At 44.0% G+C, this 20,789-nt stretch overlaps 1 long non-coding RNA gene across 1 annotated transcript in view; it reads left to right on the plus strand.

Annotated features, from left to right (window-relative positions):
* The window catches only part of LOC119652531, an 81,312-nt gene extending 73,468 nt beyond the window's left edge, over window positions 1–7,844 (plus strand). Inside the window, exons 2-3 of the long non-coding RNA XR_005249553.1 lie at window positions 7,464–7,647; window positions 7,705–7,844. This is a non-coding gene — a long non-coding RNA (uncharacterized LOC119652531). The remainder of the gene's footprint in view (window positions 1–7,463; window positions 7,648–7,704) is intronic.
* The last annotated feature ends 12,945 nt before the right edge of the window (window positions 7,845–20,789 follow it).

Genomic DNA, 20,789 nt, shown 5'->3' on the forward strand with positions numbered 1-20,789 from the left:
TCTCATAAGACGCCAACATTTTACCACTGTCACTGATTGCAAAGTCGTTCCCTATGAGACCATCGCACGTCAACATCGGCCGTTGATTGCCGTCCTGCGAATCAAGCCACCGATAAAACGGCGTGAGGAACGCACTGGCCCGCCGCGCATTAAATGGTGGCGATTTGGTGAGAAGAAAGAAGAAGCGGTCTCACTCATACGATTGCCAACCATTATGAATGTGGAAGAATCATGGAACCAAATGAAAGACACGATCCACAAAGCGGCCTCTGCAACCCTCGGGGTCACCAAGCCGGGTAAGCGGTACATCAACCGAGATACTTGGCTTTGGAATGATGATGTTGAAATGAAGGTCCGTGAAAAGAAACGCCTCTACCACAAATTTCTCGACGATAAAACGCCTGCTAATTGGCAAATTTATAAGAATGCCAACCGGGAAGCAAAGAAAGCGGTCGCTGTCACCCGAGCGAACCATTTCAAAAATCTTTACGATAAACTGGACACTCGGGATGGCGAGAGAGATCTGTATCGACTTGCTAAAAGCCGTGATGAACGCACACAGGATATCGAACACTTCTGTTGTGTTAATGACAAGAACGGTACTTTGCTTACCAACCGTCGAGCCGCAACGGATAGATGGCGAGAATATTTCGAGCAGATTTCAACTGAAGAATTTGCTTATCCTCCACTTCCACAATCATTGCCGACATTTGGAGCAGTTCCACCAGTCAGCGCAACTGAAGTCGAGAACGCAATAAAACAAATGAAATCGGGGAAAGCAACAGGACCTGACGACATCGCATCTGAGCTCTGGAAAGCGAAGAGCTGGGACCCAACACTGTGGCTCAGTGAATTCTTTAACCGGGTTATTCAGGAAGGAAGAACACCATCTGACTGGCAAGAAAGTACCATTGTTCCAATATGGAAAAAGAAAGGTAGCCCAGCAGAATGTTCAAATTACCGTCCGATCCGGTTACTTTCCCATACCATGAAGATTTTTGAACGCATTCTTGACAACCGTATTCGCGAAATCGTTGAAATAACCGTGAATCAAGCCGGATTTGTCAAGAACTGCGGAACTACTGACGCAATACACGCTGCGCGGTTACTCATGGAGAAACACCGTGAGAAGCATCGCCCTCTTTACATTGCCTTTCTGGATCTAGAGAAAGCGTTTGACCGTGTACCACACGAACTCATCTGGTATGCTTTACGACAACACTTCGTGCCAGAAGAACTCGTGCGCTGGGTTCAATTGCTCTACCACGATCCGAAAAGTAAAGTTCGAAGTATGGCGGGTGTATCAAAACCGCTTCGTGTCTCTGTTGGAGTTCATCAAGGAAGTGCCCTCTCACCACTCCTCTTTGTCCTTGTTATGGACACCGTCACACGGGATATCCAACGTCCAGCGCCCTACACACTGCTTTATGCAGATGATGTTTTCCTAGCATCTGATAGCAAAAATGATCTCGAGCAGCTTGTTCAAAAATGGAATGATCGCCTCATGCAACACGGTCTCAGATTGAATTTAAACAAAACTGAATTTTTGACGACCGATCCCCATGAAACAGGCACAATCACTGTCAGCGGCAGTGATCTGCCCAGAACTGAGCGATTTAAATACCACGGGTCAACGCTATCAGCCAATGGAGAGCTGCGTTATGAAATTGCTTCACACATTAACGCAACCTGGATGAAGTGGCGTTCCACAACTGGTGTCCTTTGTGATCGACGTATCAGCGAACGTCTCAAATCTAAAATTTACCGCAATGTCGTCCGTCCAGTCGCTCTCTATGGTTCTGAGTGTTGGCCGACCATAAAAGACAATGAACGGCGTCTCGCGGTAATGGAGACGAAGATGCTACGTTGGACTAGTGGCGTCACACGTTTAGATCACATCCGAAATGAGGATAGCCGCGATCGTTATGGGGTTGCACCGATCGTGGAAAAGTTGCGAGAGAGGCGTCTTCGATGGTATGGTCACGCAATTCGTGCAAACGAGAACTCACTTGCAAAGATTGGTCTGAACATCGAAGTCGATGGTAAACGACCAAAAGGCAGACCTAAGCAACGGTGGCTTGATACGCTAGATGGGGATTTGAAAGCCTCGAGATTGCACCCAGATCAGGCATCCGATAGAGCCAAATGGCGAAGCCGATCACGACGAGCCGACCTCGCTTGTGAACGGGACAAAGGCTGAAGAAAAAGAAGAAAGTTCAAGGAGTAGTGTCCCGTTAAAAGCCCTACTAGGGTTTTCATGTCCCACTTCATAGTAGACTTGACAGTAGATGGTCGGATTCCAAGAGCTAGTTCTGCCCCAACATTGTGGATCCAGACCCTCAGCGAGCCAATCTGTCAGCCTCCTCATTACTTGCGGTGTTAGAGTGCCCCGGCACTCACATCAGGAGTGTTTAGTGTTGATAATGCCGCTCGACTGTCGGAACAGATTCGAATGGTGCAAACCCTCCATTTTTGTCGCAGACATTCTCCTGCTGCCTATAAAATGACATATATCTCGGCCTGGAATATGGTCGTTATTTTTCCGAGGGGTCGGTCCAGTTTTATGATAGGACTCCCCGAGAACACCCCTACGCCCGATCCGCCATCCATGACTGACCCGTCGGTGAAGATCATTAAGTCTGTAATCTGAAAAACCATGGCTATTTGTTGACCATTCTTCTCCTTTGGTGATTACGACAGTGTATGTATTTTCAAAGACGATCTGGAAACCATATGATCGGTCGGCATCAGGACTACCGGATGTTTGTCAAGAAATTTCCAGATAAACGCATGACCGTGTGATTAGTCGCCTTTCCACGCCCCAAAGGTATCGAGTATATATGCGTCGTTGCCTGCTTCATGTTTCACCGGCAAGTGAATGAGGGGTAAATTTAGGATAGCTTCAAATGCCCCAGTCGGCGTAGTACTCATTGCTCCAGTAATACTTAGGCAACCACGTCTCTGGATTTGCGTTAGCAAGTTCCTAGCAAAGTTCAGTCTTGGCCACCAGACGAAGCATGCATACGTCAAAATGGGTTTCCACGTTAACTTGGGGCTGAAATGTACTCCTAAAAACTTGATTGTTTGTGCCAGTTGGAATTCTGCCCCTGCTAAGGTGGGTAGCATACAGCTGCCCCACCTGAGGTTCCTAGTGAACATAACTAGTCCAGTCCTCCTAGCGTTCACCGCGAGTCCATTGCCAAGGCACCAAGTGTGGATTTCATGCAGAGTTGCATTCAAACAATCACATACTGTGTCCGCAAACTTGCCGGTAATTATTACGGCTAGGCCGTCCGCAAATGCCCGCGCCAAAACTTTTTTGTCCTCCAGGAGCCACAGCATGGTATCCATTATCAGGAGGCGATATGGAGGAAAGAGAACCCCTCCCTAAGACATCCTGCTTCTCTAGACTTTGGGGCCAACCGATATGTGAATTTTTCTCCAGTCTAGTATGTGAAGGATCCAGCTGATTAACAGCGGTTCGATTCCGTGCTATCTTGCCGCATCACACCTTCGATGTACATGAATGCGCGTAAGGCGTATTCTTTTTCGGACGTCGCCTTTTCAAATTTTCAGTTCATGGAGTGCTGTCTCCGTGGATTTGCCTTTCTGAAAGACGTGTTGCCTATGGTGAAGTGGCCACTTAGGTATGAACCGATCTACTAGTCTTTCTAGTCCTAGAAGACGTTAGACTGATTGGTCAGAATCTTTTTGCGTCTGAGTAGGTGGGTTTTCTTGCTTTGGGGATGAGTAACACCTTCTCATCACGCCAGTTAATTGGAATATAAGCGTGTGCCAACCATGCGCGATATATATTCCGAATATGTAGACCCAAGGCCCATTGCCTCTATTACTAGCGCAGGAATGGTGCCATCCGGACCTGCAGGCTTTTACTATGGAACGAGTTAAATGCCCATTTTACTCGCTCCAGTGATACGTAAACGTAAATAACCCAGTTTCTGGCTACGTTCTTTAACCAGAATCCGCTTCAGCTTTGAGGTTGCCTCAAAAGAGTTAGTTTCTTCGCAAACGCGTCTCCATTTTGATCGTCCAACCGTTCTTATGCTCTTCTTTGGAGCCTTCTGTGCCTCTTAATAGCGATTCGAGATAGCGTCTGAATCACGCTTCAGAGTACGATTGAGGAGCATCCTTGTCGTTCTCCTCTGTTTTGCCAAACCCACGATGTTTTACTCTTCTTTGGCATCTTGAGTGAACAGTTTTCTTCAAAAACTTCACTTATGCTAGCTGTGATCATCTGGGTTGTCTACTTAATTCCAGCAATGGATTTCGCAGGGATCGTGACTCGGGCGCTCAATTCTATTTTATACAACACCCAATCTATCTTCCGCGGATTCCAAAGTCGCGTGGGTGGAGGCAGATCCATGCCCATTACGAAATCAATGCGTCTGTGATCCGAGAGTCTGATATCGTTTGATACTCTCCACTCTCCGACCAGAGCCGCGATGTCAGGAGATGCCACCGTAATGTCGATGAGCTCTCGCCTGACCACGTTGAAGAAAGTGGGTTCATTACCCAAATTAAGAATCTGCAAATCGGTTCCTATTAGATATTCAGTAGTCTCGATGCTCTTGCATTGACGTTGGAACTTCCCCAACATATGTGGTGAGTGTTGACATCACATCCTGGTATTACCCCATGCCTTTACTTTTTGCATATTTGATAGCCAACCCATGGTTCTTTCATGAGGTAACAAGTAAACGATCATCATGAAAAAACTGCAGCGAAGAAACTAACTGTCTTGAGGAAACCTCAAAGCTTAAGCAGACCCTTGTCACAGAACGCAGCCAGGAGCTGAATTATCAACGTTTATAGAAGAAACTTCAAAACATTTATGTCAACTGCACTTTTTAGGCTGCATCCAAAATTTCATCTCGGGGCCAACAAGTGCATACAGTCCTCAATCGAGAGACTAGAATCTGGCTTGCAAAGTAGTATTACTGGAGCGAGTAAAAACTCGGAGGGGAATGATTCCCGCTCTACTAATAGAGGCTGCTTAGCACATGCTTCTGGTTCCTAAGGGTTACATTCACTCGTAAGTGGAGAGTTCACTATAGGCAACACGCCTACCAGAAAGGCAAATTTACGGAGGCAGAACTCCATGAGCTCACATCAAAAATTCAAAAGGCAATGTCCAAAAAGGAATACGCCTCAGATTCATTCATGGGTTTTATGATATAAAAAGTTCACGCCGAAAGCTTTCGACACTCTTGGTACGTAGCAGTAGTACTCTCCCGAAGCCAGTCAGAGTACCCGCACCCTTACCTAAACCACGCCAACCAGTTCTTACCATGTTCTTCAAGTAATCGCTGTTTTTTTTCTATACATTTTTATCCACCTCATGTATATGACGAATTGCCTTCTCTTTTTATTGCTACGGAAGATTGATGTCTGAACTTTCTCTACTGAATTGCAGAATCGACGACTATGGACTTTTGGCCGATTCTAGCAAACACAATATTAAAATAAAAGTCGAGGCAAGGATGGGAAATATGCCTGTTTTACTTCCTTACGCTAAACAGGTATGTCACTAGTTGGCTCCTACCGTACTCTGACTTCTTTAGGATAGAGTTCTGCTGGCTTCCCACCGAAAACTCTACATTAGGAAAGGTGTAGCAACTTCAGTTGGCCCTGACCCGAGTGTTCATTGACACATATGGACTCGATGCCATTGGTGGGTGAAAAAGTGGAAATTCCTTGACAATCATCAGGCTCTGATGCCGGCCGACCATATGATTTCCAAACTCTTTAGACAGATATGATCCGTCGGAATCACCAAAAGAGAATGGTTGTTGAATGGTCAGTGGTCATGTTGATAAATGGCCAGGGATTACAGACCTAATAATCTTCACTGACGAGTCAGTCATGGAAGATGGAGTGGACGTAGGAGTGCTTTCTGGAAATGCGATTATTGAACAGACTCAACACCAGTTGGTGTAGAGTTGCCACCAGTTGCTAATGAAATTTGGACGACTAAATGAAGCATTCCTGATGTGGGTGCAAGGCAACTTTCGGCATCAGGCCATCCATTGTCAAGTCTACTCACTACCCGCTGTAGCGCCATTTTTCTTGTTCCTTCAGAAGAAGGATATGAAAACCTTAAGTAAGAAAAAAAATGGGGGTAGCCCCAACTACATGCAACCAATATGAGGAGGAATGTTTTATTTGGACCTTTCGGAAGTTTGAGGTACAAATAAAGGTATCGCAAGTAGTTTCTGAAGCAGATAAATTGGGATTGAGCGCTCGAAAAGAGACTTGGCTATGCTGGTTAAATCTGGATATCCATCTTTAGTGACAAACCTTTGCATTTCTAGTAGAATATTTTTAAACTGCAACCTATATCCTGGAACTCTCCAATTCAAAACAGGACCCACGAAATTGAATATTCATAATCTCGAGCACGCTAAACTGATTTCCTCTTCCACTCTGTTAGCAGACCCAATATCCCACAATGGCACAAAAGCCATATTGAAAACATTTTCTCCCACACAGAAAAAAAATATCCCCCGAACGCAGTTTTATTCACTTCCTTAAATTCGTTTTCCATACACAATTTCCTGTGTCCCAAATATTTTTATTTTATTATTATACACAGATATTTTTTCCCAGAAAATCCATTACAACTTCAAAAGGGCAGAGAAGAAGACTATCTACAAATATTGCAAAACATCCGATCTCAGCGATATAATAAAAGTGAATGGTCCCAAAGGCGCGCGACTTCCACAACCTCCAGTAGCAGAAGGCATCCTTGGACGAAGGGACGAGAAATAGACAGGGGTGGAACTAGCGGGGACCATTGGTTCGCCGTTCGAATAACATATGAATTCAACTTTCACTTAAGCCATAAATGGACACAATATAATTTCCTATCATTACAAAAAAGCATCAGAACAGATGTCTGTATGCGAATTCGCTTTTATAGATACTCGTATGTGTATGGCTGAAACGACTATGAAAATCCGCATTCTTATCGAATTTGAACAATCTTCCACGTTTTTCCTCCACTTGATATTTTCCACAGTCGATAGAAAAGTGGGCATTCGAGTTGGTTATCCTCGGGAATAAACCAGAAGGAAACCATCGTCAACCCCAAAAATGAAGCTCAAATAGCGTACGTTTCAGAAGACTCGAAAAGCTATTTTCAAGTGGCCACATCCACATATGGTGGTGGACAGTAGTCCGAAAGTAGTGTAAATGGGAAATATTGTGACCGTCCATACACAGTCGATTAGTTGTCGTCCTTTTATGTGGCCGTCCACAGATTATGCCCTTTCGTTGGCGACGATTATTAGATTTTTTTTTAATATTCGACCACATAACAAGACCTTCTCCTGTTCATACAAAATATTAATTTTGGTAGAAACAGTCATTTGAATAAAAGGCATTCTTGCTTGTCACAATATGCCCTTTTCTGCCCTACATCCAGATCACTATTTTCTTTCCAGTCAAAAATTGTGTCCAAACGAGAATCCATTCCGATTCCTTCCACTCCATTTTCTGGCCGTAGTACAGCGGAACGACCTTTTACTATTATCAAATATTTAAATTCGTTGTCCAGAAACGAACGGATGGAACTATTGGACATAAAGTTGAGAAAAACTCGGCAAATGGACTCTACCTTGTCCTCAAGTAAGTCCTCGAGATCCTTTGTCGTTTTTGGCATGAATTCCGTGAACTTTCTAATAGTTTTATAGAATCCTGAATAACAGATCTAAATTGAAGTGGTTCTTGGACAGTTATCTTCTTCCATTTTTTGTCTGAAATGGAAGGCTGTGTGGCGAGGATTCCAAAGTGAGGCAAGCGTGTTTTGTTTATTTGGTTAGCAGATCCTAATATAAATAAAATATTTTGTTTAAATTCCTGTGTGGTCGTAAAAAAATAAAAAAAACTTTCGTCGGCTCTCTAAATGCATTTTATAATTTGGAACCAATTATTTAGAAAATGGAACAAAATTTGTGGAGTTTTTTATAACTCTCTGGCGCAGCTTCCCTGTGGCCATTAGCAACCTTGAGGTAGCGTATGGCAAGTTAAGCGCACCTATGCACTGCCATATATTGACCCTTACTAGGATGATCGAAAAGGTTACATTTCTCCTTTCCCCACTTTTCACCTTAGAAAACAGGCCCCATTCTACGCCTGCTGCCCTGCTAGTTGCACCTTTTAATCAATTATCCTGAGTTCAACAATGTAATTCTTCGCTTCATTTCTTGCTTCGCGTTAAATTTGGATTGACAAGGATTCGATGTTTTTGGGTTGTTCCGAAATGTAGCCTTTTGTTAATGTTGGACCAATCCACTGCTAATTCCGCTTTCTCATCAACACTCCCCCGATACTTAACCCATATGCAGAATAAGTTCTTAATCAGTTATTGTCTCAGGAATGGATGAATATACATATATGGTTGTCATTTACTACTTGGTGAGGTATAGCGCTTCAAACACACACACTCCTCTTCCACCGTTCTGCGGCAAGCGATCTTGGGGCCATCCTCTCTGTGGTCTTCTTGTGAGAGTCGATTCCATCGCATGGCGTAGCCTGCAATGCAATTGTGTGTGACCTATCTACTGTCACTTCCGCCTTCTATTTATTTCGAATACGGGTGCCAGGGCGTTCTTCATTTGGAATATCAGGCCTGCCAAATTCCGGTTTGGGCTTCAAAATTTTCTGAGGTTTAACTTCAGCGCAGCACATGCCATTCCGCGCCCTCGTATGTCGCTTTGATAGCTGCTATTAGTTATTTCGGAAGACCGTTCTTGTATAAAGCGCGCCAGATAAACTCCCTCCTTCCACTATGGAAAGCTTTCTCGAAATCGATGAAGAGCAGGTGAAGCGAAGATCTAAATTCCGCCCACTATTCCAAAGTGATCCGTATGGTGTTGACGTGGTCAATGCAGGAGAATCCAGATGACTTCTCTTCTGTTTGGAGGAACAGTCCGTGTTTACATGTTACGGTGGCTAACCATTTCATCCACAAGAAGAGGAACTCCATCGGATGTGATATGGTGATGAAGTATCCTTTCCACCTCTTCAGTTGTTAGTCATCGTGGATGAGAAGCCGACCGTTGACGTTCTTCACAGGAGCATCAAAAAATTTGCGACTACATGCAAGCTCTTTCTTGATGTGGTATACACTTCTGAAATCATTGCGTTCTGGTGTATCTTCCGCTTCCCTGACGAGTGCGATGCAAAGTTCCGCACACACTACGCTGACCATTTTGGAATTTCGGACGATATCGATAGCGTCGCACCCACTATCATTCCCAGCAGTCAGTAGAGCTTTCAACTCCTTCCATTAATCGATCCGCTTTCACAATTCCGCAGCCAGGAAGATCTTATGACGCCCCTACGGATATTACGAACTACTTAGGTAGCACAAGACAAAACGGCATTTTTGATGACGACTCAATTTTCATCGATCTCTCAGGCGGGCTACTCAGTTTGATCAGCAATGTAGCTCTCCTACTGACGAATAATAGCTGAATCATACAAACGGCAGGGGGGTCGCCACGCTCCAATCCTGCAAGAAGTGATAGATGTAACACGCAATCGAAGGTGAGCAATCATTAGATGGCCCCCTCCACAGGCCAAAGTCAGCACCTTTCTTGTTAGGCACATCCAGAAGGCAACTTCTACGTCTATTGCTGAGTGCAAAGTGGTCTAGTATCTGATTGCTCATATAGTTTCGGCCACTTGAAATCCAACTGACGTGATGGCGAGCTCCGTGCACCAACAATGGGCCACCAATGAAGAGGCAGTGGAAACTGCAGAAACTTCCCACCATTATTGTTACGGTCCCCAAGACTATGCCTCTACTTCACAAGTCCAAGCAGGATGTTGTCTATTGACGTTGCTGACGTATCAATAGCAATAAAGTTTCAAAGTTTGCAGGTTCCTAACCTACAAATTTCTACTCCTTTTAGTTACCTCTTACAACAAGCAGGGAAGACTTTGAGTGTATTCTTAAGCCCCATTCACAGGGATAAAGGAAGCATAATGAAGACATATGAAGTTGCTGCACTGAGACCCTTCAGCAATGAAGTCCCCGAGCTGTACATTACATACTTTCTAGAATAGAAGCTCTGCCAGCAAGCTAGATGCACTACAGAGAGAAACAAAAAACTTTCATAAAATCATCCAAATAGATTAAAGTCGGCCTTTCAAAGGACTCTGAGCATGGCTGGATTTAAATCATATAATGATTGGTCGAAGTTGACCAAGAGGAAAGAGAAAAGTTTCACGACGGCCCACCTTCAACATTCATTAATTGTTCGTTGTGGGTGGTGGCCGGTTGGTAGAAAGAACCATGGAAGGAATTTTTGAGCGTCTAGAATGAAGTATGTTTTACTTAATCATTTTGCAATTTCTTTCTTTTGCCTATTCGAACATTTCAGTTTAGCATAGGTTTTTTATCAAAACTGGGGGGATGACTTTCTTACGATTTGGGGTAGTTTTCAAAATCCTTCGCTGATTTTTATATTTGTTAGCAGACATTGTGGCTCTAGGAAAAAGAAATTAAGGACCACTATTCCTATGGGCTGAAGATACCAAGGAATGGTAGGAACCACAGAGGCCGAACCTCCTGAAGATTTTAGTAGTGGAAACATTAATTAAGGATATGATTCACCGTGGAACCTCTTCTTTTGATCGCATCACTTGGGTCTTGCAGTTCAAAGTCTCCCATGTGGTGTGGCTCTGCCTTCTTGGGGAACTCCGCAAGAGAATTGGTAATAATAGGACTGGCGTTTTAAATGCGATTCCAAACAGTGTCAAGATAGTACCAAACTGGTTTGTCAGCATATTTGAGGTATGTATGGGCAGAAGTGAGTTTCGACATTCGGTGAGAAAACTAGAGAGGGATTCTGTTCCTAACCCTGATAAGCAACACCAAGTGCCATTGTCATTCAGTTGGTACTAGGTAAACATATTCGGAACATACTTATCTTCAAATGTAAGAGTAGCCTTCTGGGTCCATAATTTCATATTCTATACGATAATTCCACCGTCGATACCACTGAAGTAGTATTAAAGTTGGCTCGAGAGGCGATCCTCTAGCAGAGGTGTTGTGAACATCGGCGAGTATAGTATTAGCTGAAATAGAACCGAAAGAGTATACATCTCTGCTAGAAGTCCGATTGGATTCGATGCTCGATCCTCACCCTCAATCTTTGGGGAGGGGGGTTCTGTATACAGTTGCATATTATTTTTACATGCGGTATAGAGGGGAGATACTGATATCAGACGAAAACTAGTGTACAGTATTGGACAACAGGCTGGTTCCGACGATCGTAATCTGGGCATAGAGGAATTAAGTATAATTGTGCCAAATCTCGCTTGTGCAGGTGACTGTATTGAGAGTGATTGTGCCGGTTTCATGGGGATCGGTCGTCCAAAATTCAGCTTTGTGCAGATTCAATCTGAGACCATGTTACACGAGGCGATCATTCCATTTTTGAACACGTTCCACGAAATCATTTTTACTATAAGACGATAGGAACATGCGGCGTACTATCAAACGCTTTCTCTAGGTCCACAAATCTAATGCAAAGGGAATGATGTTTCTCACAGTGTTTCTCTATGACTAACCGTGCAGCGTGTATTTGGCGGTAGTTCCGCAGTTCTTGACAAACTCGAAATGATTCACGATTATTTCGTCGATTTCGCGAATACGGTTGTCAAGAATGCGTTCAAAAATCATCATTGTATAGGATCGCAACCGGATGGGACGATAATTTGAACATTCTGTCGGACTACCTTTTTTCCCCCCATTGGAACTGTGATACTTTCTTGCCCGTCAGATGATATTCTACCTTAATGAATAACCCATTTGAAGAGTTCACTGAACCATAGTGTTGGGTCCCAGCTCTTCGTTTTCCATGTCAGGTCCTGTTACTTTCTCGAATTTCATTCGGTTTATTACCTCCTCTACTTCGGGCGCGCTGATAGTTAGATCTCAATAGGTTTAACATGAGCACCTGTCCAGTGGACTTAATCTCAAGGTCTTCAAAAGACGCGGACGCAACCAGAGCCCATTTGAGACAAGCACAACGGTTCCAGTCTACACTGAGCGCGTGGCTCAGTTTATTCATACTGGATGCAAAACCTACCTAAATCCCTACAGAACTTTGGAAAGCGTCACCCGTATGGAAGCGCAACACTACGTTTGAAGTCCGAAGGTCTCTTGTTCGCTTTAATGTAACCACAGCCCCCATGAAGCTCCCACAGGGGGGCCAATCGCAAACAACCGAGCCGAATTCAGATGCTCCCGAATTTCTCCTGAATTCAGGGGCTATTCCGGTGTTCATGATACCAGTATACACCTGGTAAAGTTTCGTGACCGAAACCACTTCAGATCGCCCTAATTAGGCTACTCACTTAATGCACCACGGCCAGTAAACCAAAGTGAGTACAGCGCTTCCCGGTTCTGCACAGTCACTTGTTTTTGGTTCGGCCGATAAGGTTGCAGGCCATCTTCCTCGCCACCACCTTGAGCACCAGTCGCGTTGAGAGGTTGAATTACTCCAAATGCCAGTAATGCTTGTGAAAGTGGAGAACGAGTAACTTCTTTCGTTAAAATTTGCTGGAAATATTCTCACCATGTGTCGGTCGGTTGCCAGAGTACTGTTCTTGTCTTGTGTACCCTATAGGAGGCAATGTGGTCAGCATGCGCTCACCCGAGATTATTACCCTGATTTGACTCAGGTACTCATTCACAGCTGAGTCGACTGGTGGCCGACGTCTACTCACGATAACAAATCCCTCTACCATCAATAAGATTTGAATCGCGACCTACCGCTACGGCAGCCCAACGCTCTAACCACTTGAGTCATCCGGACAACAACAACATCATCATTCCAAAGCCTAATATCTGGGTTGATAAATCGTTAAACTGGCTTCGCGTCCCCAGAGGTTACAGAGGCCGCTTTGTGGATCGTGCCTTCAATTTGGTTCGACGATTCTTCCAAATTCGTAATGGTTGATAATCGCATAAGTGAGATGATTTCTTCTTTCTTCTCACAAAATCCCCACCATTTAGTGCGCGGCGGGCCAATGTGCTCTCACGCTGGTTTGTCGGTGGCGTGAGCAGCTGGACGGCAATCAACGGCCGATGTTGAGGTGAGATGGTCTCATAGGGAGCGGCTTTGCAGGCAGTGACGGCAGTTAAATGTCGACGACCTATGAAAATATAGTCAATTTGCGTTTTACTTGTTCTGTTGGAAGGTGAAAAGTCTTGCATGTCCGTAAAATTAACTAAACTCTCACCGCCCTCATTGTGTGCTCCAAACCCTTTTCCCCTATGGAGCCTGTGATGATTATACAGTCATCAGCGCGCACGTTACAAGTTTTTGCTTCGAAAAGTTGCCAGAAACCATCCTTATCGGTATCACCGATGCGGTACACGGTGGAGAAGTAAATCGTGCGATCAGCTGATATAATGGTGAGCTTCATCAACTGGCCATCAAATCGTAGAGACTTCTTCAATAGCGCCACGAAAATCTTCCGAGAGACAAGTTTTTAGCCATATTTACCGTGTTCGCGTTCTATATCGGAACTTTTAGCACCAGACCATCGGATCTTTTTTAAGGCGCAGACATCAATGTGGTTTTCCAAAGGGCTCTTGCGAATTGCTCTGTTTTTGCGGTGAAGGTGATAATATTTAGTGACACATATTTGATTTCCCTGGGTTGATTTACTTACGTCCTCATGCCGTCCATTCTCCAAGGACCCTTGCTCATTTCGCGATAGGACCGGGCTTCATCCTGCCGCGTCGACTGATGTGAGTATCCGAGGCTTGTTCTTAACCCGATCATTTTGTTTCTAACGATATTGGATGCATTGCATTGGTCGGCTTCTCGCGGGACCTGTCACCAATAGAGATCAGATGGGATTTAGCATAGTGCGGTTTGATGTTGTCGGTTGATTCGTCTTCGATGCTGACGTTGTCACCATATATCATATTTTGTCTTGCCTTCATTGATGTGCAGCCCAAGATCTCGCCCCGATAGCCGCCTGCTCGATCTGGATGAAGGCAGTTTGTACGTCTCGGGTGGTTCTTCCCATGATGTCGATATCGTCAGCATAGGCCAGTAGTTGCGTGGACTTGAAGAGGATTGTACCTCTTGCATTTACCTCAGCATCACGGATCACTTTCTCGAGGGCCAGGTTAAAGAGGACGCATGATAGCGCATCCCCTTGTCGTAGACCGTTGTTGATGTCGAATGGTCTTGAGAATGATCCTGCTGCTTTTATCTGGCCTCGCACATTGGTCAGGGTCAGCCTAGTCAGTCTTATTAATTTTGTCGGGATACCGAATTCTCTCATGGCCGTGTACAGTTTTACCTTGGCTATGCTATCATAGGCGGCTTTAAAGTCGATGAACAGATGGTGCAACTGTTGTCCATATTCCAACAGGTTTTTCATCGCTTGCCGCACAGAGAAAATCTGATCTGTTGCTGATTTGCCTGGGTGAAGCCCCTTTGGTATGGGCCAATGATGTTCTGGGCGTATGGAGCTATCCGGACTAGCAAGATAGTGGAGAATATCTTATAGCTGGTACTCAGCAACGGATACCTCCATAATTATTGCACTGTGTGATGTCTCCCTTTTTATGTATGAGACAGATAATGCCTCGTTGCCAATCGTCAGGCATTCATTCGCTGTCCCATACCTTGAGTACAAGTTGGTGAGCCACTTGGTGTAATTGGTCGCCTCCATATTTAACCAATTCGGTTGTAATTCCATCGGTTCCTGGCGACTTATGATTTTTTAGCCGATGAATTGCACGGACTGTTTCTCCTAAACTTGGTGGTGGCAGTATTTGTCCGTCGTCTTCAGTTGGCAGGACCTCCAATTCGCCGATGTTCTGGTTGTTCAATAGCTCATCAAAGTACTCAACCCATCGCTCCAATATGCCCATTCTGTCGGAAATCAGATTTCCCTCTTTGTCTCGGCAGGATGAGCATCGAGGTGTATAAGGCTTCATCCTGCTAACTTGTTGCTAAAACTTCCGCGTCTGGTGCGGTTGCTCCCTGTACTTTTCTAGTTCACAGACTTGTTGGTTCTCCCAGGCTTCCTTTTTCCGTCTGTGAAGTCGCTTCTCCGCTCGACGGAGTTCGTGATAAGTCTCTGCGCGTGCCCGCGTTCTTTGAGAATGCAACATTACTCGGTATGCGGCATTCTTCCGTTCCATTGCTAGCTTACATTCATCGTCAAACCAGCCGTTCCGACTCCTTTTGCGGCTGGAGCCAAGTATGCTTGTGGCCGTATCCATGATAATGTTCTTCAGGTGATTGTGAAGATCATTTGTTGATGCTTCATCTCCAGGTCCTCTGTTGACTGCAGTTATTGCGGCATCCATTTCCCTCTTATAGGTGTCGCGGAGGGTTGTGTTGTGGATGGCTTCAGTGTTCACTCTCACCTGATTGTCAGAGGGGATTCTAGGTGTTATTGTTATTCGAGCTCGGAGCACCATGCCAACGAGATAGTGATCCGAGTCTATATTGGCTCCCCTATATGTTTTGACATTCATCAAGGCTGAGAGGTGGCGGCGTTCGATCAACATGTGGTCAATTTGGTTGAAAGTGGTCCCATTTGGAGAGGCCCACGTATGTTTGTGGACCGCTTTCCGCGCAAACCAGGTACTTCCAACAACCATTTCGTGTGACCCTGCTAATTGAATAGTCCGCAGTCCGTTATCATTTGTTTTTTCGTGTAAGCTATGGGAGCCAACGTATCGCCTGAATACGGGCTCCTTCCCTACTTGGCTGTTAAAATCGAGGGTTCGTTCTACTGCCTCGTAGAAGGTATCCTTCTCCGACTCTGCAGTCTCCTCTGTAGGGGCGTGAACGTTTATGAGGCTTATATTTCTAAACTTGCCTTGGAAGCGCAGAGTGCATAGCCGTTCGCTTATGTTTTCAAAGCCGATAACAGCAGGTTTCATTTTTTGGCTGACTAAGAAACCTACTCCGAGCACATGGTTTACTGGATGACCGACTGGATGGTGTAGTTGCTCTTCTCCAGGAAACCGGTCCCTGTCCATCGCATCTCTTGTAACGCTGTTATATCAGCCCTATATTGGAACAGGGTATCGGCTAACTGCTCATCAGCTTCATCTCTGTACAGAGAGCGCACGTTCCATGAGAAAATGCGCAAATCGTTCATCCGTTGTCGTTGCCGGGTCCGTCGTTTTAAAGTTTTGCTAAGAATTTTACAAGAAACGTAGCTTCAAAACCCTTCTCGTTTTCCTGTGCTACTTAAAGCGAAGAATCTGCAAGCCCTGATTCATCTGAACCTGAAATCATTATCAAAGCTAATGCAAAACCGAAGTTAGCCTGCATCATCCCCAATGAACAAACAATTATCACAAGAACAGATTCGCAGGCGACAGTCGGTATCGGCATCGGCTCGATATTCGACATCTGCAGCTGCCACTTGCACTACGAAGAGTAGTGATGTTTTGTAATGCGTTGACATATCACATATTACATTACAAAACATGACCTAGAACAGAAGTAATATCACCATCACTTTCGTAACTTAACCTTACCTAATATGACAATGCGATGATGTTACGTAATGCGATGATTTTAGATGTTTGGTTATTTTTGGATGGCGGTGATGTTGTAATGTTGGGTAATCTTTCAGGCGAAATCTCTTTTGTGATATTCTACACATCGTCTACCCATTTCTGGACTTAACTCCAAATCATATATAATATTTAAATTCATGCTTTTGGAAATTGAGTCACAGATGATGCAGTCATTTACCTCAGCAGAAACTTGATTAGATGGTAGATTTTTCGCGTCTTCAAACCGTTGGTAATACCCCGGATACAACCGGAAGCCGACGGTGTTGAAATGTTGGAGAGTTTCCAATTTTGATGATATAATTGGCTTGTTTTATGTGGATCAGTAACAGTTATGACAATTTAGATCAAGACGTCAAACTACGCCCGTGCATACTTCTGGTGAAAGATACAATATTCCTGACCTAGTTCCAACCGCATTCCTCTCGAATATTTTATTCATCTCGAAATATGGACGGAATGAAGGAACCTCCACTGAATGAAGGTTCATTCTCCGTTCAAAACTTAAAAATGTAAAACTAACTTGAATACGAAACTGGAATTTATTTAGAGTCTTCGGACAAATGTATCTCCAGAAGGTTTTTGTTCATTTGTCTTCGGAAAAATACTGAGCCAGTCCTTTCACCGAGCAATAACTCTCACTTTGAATGACACACGGATCTACACTTGCTCGCTGTGTCCTTCTTAATATCCTGGCTGTATGTATAGCAGACGACGACGAATGTGCAACGTGAATGAAAAGCTTTTGTTCCGGATCCTTTATTTTAAGCTACTGTTTGTCATTCATGAAGGTACACTCGTACTGTTGCGAGGCGGCACACAGTGAATGGGATGTGAAGTTGCTTTTTTCTGCGTTCTCTCCTTTCTTTGTCCTTTCACGTGTATCTACTGTTCATTTTTCTCTAACTTTTCGATTGTTTTTTGCCTTTAAGTAAAAAGTTATCAGCCAAACAGCAGGAAAAGTAAAAGAAATTGTTCTGTTTGTAAGTCTGATTGAGGGAAAATGGAGTACAGTCTTTTTCTGAGGTTTAAAATGAAATTGATGGCAGGGACGGAATCGCTGGCAGAAGTGCTTTATCTCGGACAAAGGTACAGCGTTTCTTCGCTCCAAATATTATTTTCTTCTATTCAACTAGTCCAAAGGAAGCAGACAAAAGGCTCAGTTGTATCGAATATTTGGCCGAAATTTCAGTACATTAGTAGGCTTTCAGTTTGTATTACGATTTATTGTGAAAGCCTCTTTCAATGCATGGTTCATTCACCTAAAAACCTGTGGAAGAAAAGATACATTTGAAGCCATGGAAGAGTTGGAAATTTTGAGCAGATTTTGATTGTGTTCGTAAAAGTTGCTTGGCTTCAATACCATTTCATCCTTGGAACGTATCAATTCTGACCAACATATTCCCATTTTCCCACTGCAGCGATCCGCCACCCTCCATGTTTGCTCTTCGACGGTTTGTTTCCGCTTGTGCCCATAAATATTTATCAACAACTTCGCACAAATCACTCGCTCCGAGTAGATAATTTTTATTAACTTTGCCAATTCCCAGTTCGTCACTCAAAATCAATACACAAGTTCGCTTCAACAGAAATCCTCCGGAGAATGCTAAATGCATTGCATATGAGGGTATCTGATACATTACCTCTACATTATCCTGGAAGCTCTGTACGTTTTGTGCGCTACCGTATCCAGTATGTTAGGCCCCTATTGATTCCGCCTAATGGCCTGATTAGGGATGAATTGTTATCAAGTGTCAAAGTTGTGCGGAACATTGTCGTAAATTAAATTACGTAAATGGAATTATTTCATTATTGGGGAGGCTGGGAATTGTGAGCCATGCCACCACAGGCTATCAGGCAGCCTCCGCTATTTTCCTTGTACACATAAACTCGGAGCATACTCAGACCTCATGAGTATTACGATGATTCAGAATTCATAGAGTGCATCGCATGTGTGTGCATTTGGGTGGGGGTGAAATTCAATCATGGCGAAGTTACCTCGTTGGCAGCATATGGATTTCTGTTTTCACTGAAATCAAATTTATATCCACATGTTCGGGAGTTTACACTGATTCCCGCGAGTCATGAAAGGACTTCTACATATGAGCACCAATTCCTAAAATAAATAATTCCGAAAGGATATGGGTCTTTCAGGATATTCGATTCTGTTGTTAAATTTAGATCTGTGAAAAGAAGTTTATGTTACGTTTTAAGCTTCCTACAAGTATTAACGTAATGTTATATCTTTGCATAAGAATATATTTCTGATGATTTTTCCTGGTCCAATTTGATCTTAAAGATTACTTCAAGTTTATGTATTTGGAATTTGCTTCATGAAGTGCAACAGATTCACTCATATTCAAGGACTCAAAACATTTTATTCGTCACTGTGTTTTTGTCAGTATGTAGATATGAAACTCTTGAACAATAGTCATAAGCGGAAGCAGGAAAGGACTCGATTTATTCAGTCAGGATGGAAGTCGACTATGTTGAGAATACTCCCTGGTGAAGGCCAACTGCAACAGTGAGCCTCGCATTCAAAAAAAAAAGAACAGAAAGAACTATTGCGTTGTTTTTATTCTGTATTCTCCACCAGTTTGTTTTGAAGGGTATCTGTATCAAGTGAATAAAATGAACTTCCTTTATTTTCTTTTTTTGTGGTATGTACTTCCGCAAGTCAATATTTGCAGCAATCATATACAAGCATTACCTAAGCATTACCGAACACGGTGCGCGCGAAATAAGAATTTTCCTTTACTAACTTAAGAAAAATTAAAATTAAAATTGAGTTTCGTATCGAAGTACTTTAATTACATTAATCAAAACGCCATACAGCTGAAAACAACCCGCCTGCCTCGCCGAGCTATATAACTGGATCCATGTTCACTGTCCGTCTGTTTTATCAGAACGTCAGGGGTTTAAGAACCAAGCTTTGGGCCTTCAATTTATCCGCGCTGGCTCAGCAACACCATGCCATCTGTATTTCCGAAACCTGGCTAGACGATGCCATATTATACTCCGAGCTCCCCGAAGGGTACTCCACTTTCCGCTGTGACAGGGACCGGGAATCTTCTCGTAAGTCCACTGGCGGTGGGGTCCTAATTGCTATAAAAGATTCACTCCCCGCTGAACTCGTCTTCTCCTCCTCTGGCTTTCCTTTTGATTGTATTGCTCTTCGTGTCTCCCCGCCCAACTTCCTCCCGTTCATTGTTTCTTGTGTATATGTCCTCTGTGCTAGCCCTTCTCACCTGTATGAAGAATTGTTTGACAGTTTGTCTGAACTCTGAACTGTCAGATTCCCTTCCCTCCCTTTCTTCCTTTGTGGAGATTTCAACCTCTTCGTGCTCAACTGACCTAATCATCCTAGCCTTCCAATTCCTTCCAACAACCTCTCCCATTCTTCCCTCCCACTTTCTTCCTTTATGTATACTTGCTCTGCCCTGAATTTCAATACCACCAAAAACTCCTTGGGCCGCACTCTCGATCTCTTCCTTTCCAACCTCCCCGAGCGCCACCTCTCTTTATTTCCTGGCACATCCCCGTATGTAAAAACCGACGCTCACCATCCCGCGGTTGAATTTGAAGCGGAGCTCCCTCGTTCAAAACCCAAAACCAAGCGTAAACCCACTAAGTTCAACTTCCGCAAAGCCAATTTTGATGATCTGAACTCAGCTTTAGCGTCTTTCAATTGGATACATATATTAAGTAATTCATCGTGTGATCAAGCTCTTAACACCTTCTACAATATCCTCTCTGATCTCCTCTCCTGTTATGTCCCTTCTTCCCCTCCCCGCCTACGTTCGTACCCAACTTGGTTCACAACGGAACTTCATATTAACATTCGCTTGAAACATACACTGCGGAAGAAGTTTCGGGCTTCTAAAAATGACGCCAACCTTGCCCACTTTAAGGCTATACGATCTACTGTGAAGTCAATGGTCAGAAAAGTGCGTAAAAGGTGCCTATTGAGCGTCGAAGCCGCCTTTGCCCGCGGTAACTTAAAACCCTTTTGGTCTCACGCTCGCAACTCTCGCAATCCAACTCAATCTGTCCCTTCTTCTATCAGCTTCGCTGACTCCACTGCCAACTCCCCACAACAATCCTGCGACCTTCTCTGCACGTACTTCTCTTCAGTGTTTTCTGCCTCGAGCCCTTCACCCTCAACGACTGGTTGACTGCGCACTTCGGT

This window comes from Hermetia illucens, chromosome 3 (genome assembly GCF_905115235.1).
Source record: "Hermetia illucens chromosome 3, iHerIll2.2.curated.20191125, whole genome shotgun sequence".
Taxonomy (NCBI): Eukaryota; Metazoa; Arthropoda; class Insecta; order Diptera; family Stratiomyidae; genus Hermetia; species Hermetia illucens.